Consider the following 5,590-nt stretch of genomic DNA (forward strand, 5'->3'; position numbering starts at 1 on the left):
ACTAAAATTTATTCCGAACTTTAACAAAATAAATCCATGAATCATATCCTTATACGATTTCGGACATCAACCTCTATAGTTTTCTTTTGTATTTCCCGTCGAACACTGCAACCAGACTTGTTTAGTTTTTCTTCAATCATGACTAAGGGACTCGCATCGTATCCACAAGGTTCAAAATTTCAACCAAGTGGGACCTGAATGGACCAAATTACATTATGAATTACTCAGAATTCAAAAAACCTAGCTGATTATTTAATTTATTTCCAATGGTGTGAAAACAAGAAAACTGTGGGACACTTGGGCTAACCATAAGGTTCCTTTAGCACTATAAAAGGGGCACTTCTGATTGCACCATGCAAAGCAAAGTGCTCCACAATGTCTACTACATACTTGTTGGTTCTACTACTTGGAGTGGTGGCTCTCACCACTCCTACTTTTGGTACCTATGAATCACCCAACTATGGCAAATCACCTCCAACTTATGAACCACCAAAGAAAGAGAAACCTGAGCCTAAGCCTAAGCCACCTGTCTATGAACCTCCAAAGAAAGAGAAGCCTGAACCCAAACCACCGGTCTATGAACCTCCAAAGAAGCCACCAACGTATGAACCTAAACCACCGGTTTATACACCACCGAAGAAAGAGAAGCCTGAACCCAAACCACCGGTCTATGAACCACCAAAGAAGCCTCCAACGTATGAGCCTAAGCCACCAAAGCCACCAGTTTATGCACCACCGAAGAAAGAGAAACCTGAACCCAAACCCCCAGTCTATGAGGCCCCAAAGAAGCCACCAACGTATGAGCCTAAGCCACCAAAGCCACCAGTCTATACACCACCGAAAAGAAAAGCCTGAACCAAAACCACCAGTCTATGAGCATCCAAAGAAGCCTCCAACGTATGAACCAAAGCCACCAGTCTATACACCACCAAAGAAAGAGAAACCTGAACCCAAACCACCAGTCCATGAGACTCCAAAGAAGCCTCCAGTGTATGAGCCACCTTATGGTCACTATCCAGGACACCCTCCCATGGGGAAGCCTTAATTGAATGGTCCCATCAGCCGGCTGCTAGCCATACCCAACAACTGAACTACTATGGCTATTTAGATAGATGAGTATCGATACAATAAGAGTTGCTACCGACTCATTTCATGTTTCCTTGTTTGCAATGTTTTCTTTAATGTCATGCCTGATGTGAGACCAGTTGCATTGTCGATCCAGTACTTGTTTTTCAGTGAAAATTTATTCTGAATTCAACATATATTCCCAATTTCTTCTGAAAATCATTAGACGAATGAAAATAAATTATTGATACTAACAAAAAATAAAAAATTATTTAAAATAATTTTAATCATTTATCTCGCTCATCTTACTATCTTTTAAGTAAAATTGTCAGTCCAGTTCAGTTGGTAGAGCGCAAGGCTATTAATTTTGTGGTCGTGAGATCGAGTCTCACGGTGGGTAATTTATAATTGGAGGTTTTTCACGGAAGTTGTTCTCAACTTGATGTTGGGGCAGCCTACTATCTTATCTCCCTATATCTTACTATCTTTTAAGTCAATATGTTATACTTTATATATAGTATCAAATCATATTTATTTTGTGTCAGAAATATTCAATTCCCATCTTGACCATGAAATCGTGTTTACCTAACCATGGGCACCTAATCCATGCAAGGTTCTCCACGTCCCCACCATCCTGTTCGAGAATATGCTTGAAAAATTCCATCATAGTTAAATAATTAGAGGTTTAAATTGACAAACAGGATTGGTGTCAACGTCACCCTACAACTGTCAAATCTTTGAAATAATTGGTCTTTTACTTTTATTGTCTTGTAACGTGTTTTACCCTGTTCCTGTATTCAAAAGCTAAGCAATATTATTATCTTGCCTGCTCAAGATCCTTGTTTTAAACTGTGTTCCATTTTGATAGTGTATTTAGGGTGTAAGTCAATCCAAATTAAATAAATAAAGATATATTCGTGTTTATTTTTTTTTAAATAATTATGTTTGATTCGTGTTCGTTTAAATTTTTAATAATATATTCATGTTTCTTTTTGTTTGGCAAGAAATAATTTATTCATTAAAATCAAAGACGTGAAGAACTTCTCAATTAAAACCTTCCTATACCTAAATAGAGGAGAATAGTATATTCTTCCCAAAAAATAAAGAAAAAGAGGGTCATAATACCTAATGCAATACACGAAATTTTTGAAGGTGTTTGTATTTGTTCATTTAGTATTCACGTACATGTTCATTTAACGTTCATTCAATGTTGGGCAACCAACGCATTTTTTTTTTTTTGTTTCATTTGTAAGCCAAAGAAAAATGGTGGAATTACACCATAATTTCATTCAATAGATTATTATTTTTCTCGTCCGTGGAGATAGACAAGACTGAATCACATTAAATCTTTTATCTTTTGTGTATGTCTTATTTTATGTTGATATCATTTTTGATATTTTTACTTACAAGATATTAACAAAAATCATTTAAATATGGGTAAAGTATATAAATGTTCCCTTGACTATAGAATATTGCTTTATTAAGTTCATCGACTATTAAAAGTTACAAAATAGTCCTCCGACAATAGGGAGTTACTTTTTTAAGTCCATTAACTATTAAAAGTTACAAAATGGTCACTCGACTATTCATTATGTTTCAAACTCATCCTTTTCCGTTAAAAAATTGACGGTAGTCTGAGTTGTACGTTAATTTGTTGACTGAGATATGATGGAATTTGATCTCATAATTCCAAACGACTATCATATCTCAATCAACATACTAACGTCTAACTCAAATGTCCATTAATTTTTTTAACGAAAAAGGACGGGTTTGGAACATAATGACTAGTCGAGTGGCCATTTTGTAACTTTTAATAATCGATGGATTCAATAAAGCAACTCTCTATAGTCGAGAGGGACAATTTTGTAATTTTTAATAGTCAAAGAACTCAACAAAACAATATCCTATAGTCGGTGGATCATTTATGTACTTTACCCTATAAATATATACATATATAATAAATTATTTCATGGTAAGATGGATTATTCAAATCCACCTAAACTTGATCTACTTTTAGCTCATCCAAATTATAAAATATAAGGACGAGATTCAATTACACATTTTATTTTTGTCACCGACGGACATCTAAACATGCATGTCATGGTGATATAAGATGACGAGGAATTCAATGCTTTCTAACAACTTATTTTATCTTCTTCACAAGTCCATACCTAATTTGACCATATGTTGCCAAGTTTATTTATGAATGCTTTGACCTTTAACTACTACTTCCATCCTGTTGAAGAATCGGGAAAAGTAAACGAAAGAACACAAGAATTTTAACAAGGTTCGGCAATGTGCTTACGTCCTCGGTGCCTAGACGGCGCTAGAAATTTTATTCAATATCTCATAGGTTTAGGTTACATCTCTATTTATAATAGAAAACCATGTCCTCTTTACTGATATATTTATGAGTCATACCTTACACATCCACTATGAAAACGAAAGAGATAGATTAAGAACGATAGATGTTTGAATATTTGTGCAGCTTCTGATACTCGAAATTAGGACCTCTAGGAATAACAACGATTTTTTTAATAACGAGAGATTACGTTTTAAGGTGTAATTCGGTGTTTGATTATGTATTCTTGTTTCTTTGAAGCACCTACAGGCAATCTTTCGGAATGTATAGTTAGGATTTCAAAGTAGAAATGAGAGTGGTTGTTGAAGTTTACACCTCCATTTTTGACAATTTTGTACCTACAAACAAACAATTCGTCCAAACCTATTGTCTTCCAAAAAGAAAATGGATAAATCGCATATTTAGTACCTAAACTATTAGTTTTAGTCTGTTTTAGTACATAAACTTTCATTTTTTTTTCAAAATCATAACTAATGTTTAGTTTTCTTTTTTATTTTAGTACCCAACTGTCAAAAACTTAACGCATTTAGTACCTAAACTATCAATTTTGATTCGTTTTAGTATCTAAACTTTCAATCTTTTCAAAACTTAATATTAAATGTTGAACGTGATACTAAAAAAACAAAACTAAAATTTTTAACGGTATGGTACTAAAATGAAACAAAAGCTAAACTTTAGTGTATTATTTAAAAAAAATGAAAGTTTAGGTACTAAAATAACCCACAATTGATAATTTAGGTAGTAAACATATAATTTACCCAAACAAAATAAACTATAAAATGACGATAATAATAATAATAATATATTACTAAATCTGGGATAAGTACAAGATAATATCTGTTTTAAAGATAACTTTCACCCTATTGACATTTAAGGTCCACGCTCCTAGCATTTATGGTGCTCGAATCTGAATCTTTAAAAAATAATTACAATTCATTTATCACATATGACACTTAGTTCGTGGAATTACCATTTAAATCATTTCGTTTTATTTACTTCTAGAGAACCGACAAAAGAGACTATGATGTCATTTCATGCATGGAGATTTGGTTGGTGGAAACTTGTTGAATCCATGTGAATTAAGTTTAAGGGCTCATTTTTCCTCATAATTAGTTATACCAAATCCAATGAGAGTTAATTGTATCGCATATTATTAAAATATAACGTTCACTCAAAATTAATCTTTAAAATTTTAAATACTTTAATTTTATCCTTAGATTATAATATTTTAAAATTGAATCCCAATTTCTTTATTATTCTAATTTATTTCTAAATTATATATTTATCTTTCTATCTATCTATATATATAATAATCAAATTCATTGTTAATAAAATCGTTAAAAAAATATTTGATGTCTTATAAACCCTGACGTGTAAACTTATTCAATTTTGTTTCAAAAAATTATTTTAACTATTTATTTATGATTCTTTCTATCTTTTAAAGTCAAATTATTATTTTATGCAAATTCAATATTAATTATTATTTATGTCACATTATATTATTATATAATACATATTAATGTCTATATGAGAGAACAAATTTTATAACGATTTTATCAAAATTTGATGTGATTAACATGTATCGATGATTTAAAAAATAAAATCTGTTCTAGAACACTTTCCGATGCTCCATTCAGTATTTTGGTCTTTGAAAAGTTATAATAGAATGTAACATTCATAATTGATTTGTAGGCTGCACATGTGCTGTCTACTTTTTCGAGAAGTTCTACGGTGCGACATGCTTAAAAACGGCTAAAATAAGGTGTTATTGGTTTTGTTATCGTTTAAATAATAAAACCGGTAAAAATTACCTAAAATTTTCAGGTAAATACCTAAAATATTATGTTAATTCGGTCATTTTTTAAGCTTAATAATGTTTTCGGTATTTTTTTTTCTCGAAAATCCGATAAAAAACATCGAATAATAACAAAACCGATAGCGCTTAATAATGTTTTCGGTAATTTTTACCGATTTTATTATTTAACACAATAACAAAATCGATAACACTTTATTTTAGTCGTTTTTTAGTCTGCCGCACCGGAGTTATCCTTACTTTTTTCACCTACTGTAATTTTTTATTATTACTAAATGTCAATAACGATCATTCGGTGAAAAAATCAGCTTTATGTCCCAAGTACCAACCGGACAGAATTAGGTAACGAT

General features: G+C 31.6%; 1 pseudogene; it reads left to right on the forward strand.

Annotated features, from left to right (window-relative positions):
* The first annotated feature begins 369 nt into the window (after positions 1 to 369).
* LOC120164030 lies at positions 370 to 1,221 on the forward strand (annotated as a pseudogene).
* Positions 1,222 to 5,590: the final 4,369 nt, after the last annotated feature.

This window comes from Hibiscus syriacus, unplaced genomic scaffold, assembly GCF_006381635.1.
Source record: "Hibiscus syriacus cultivar Baekdansim isolate YM2019G1 unplaced genomic scaffold, ASM638163v2 tig00111504_pilon, whole genome shotgun sequence".
In the NCBI taxonomy this organism is placed as follows: Eukaryota; Viridiplantae; Streptophyta; class Magnoliopsida; order Malvales; family Malvaceae; genus Hibiscus; species Hibiscus syriacus.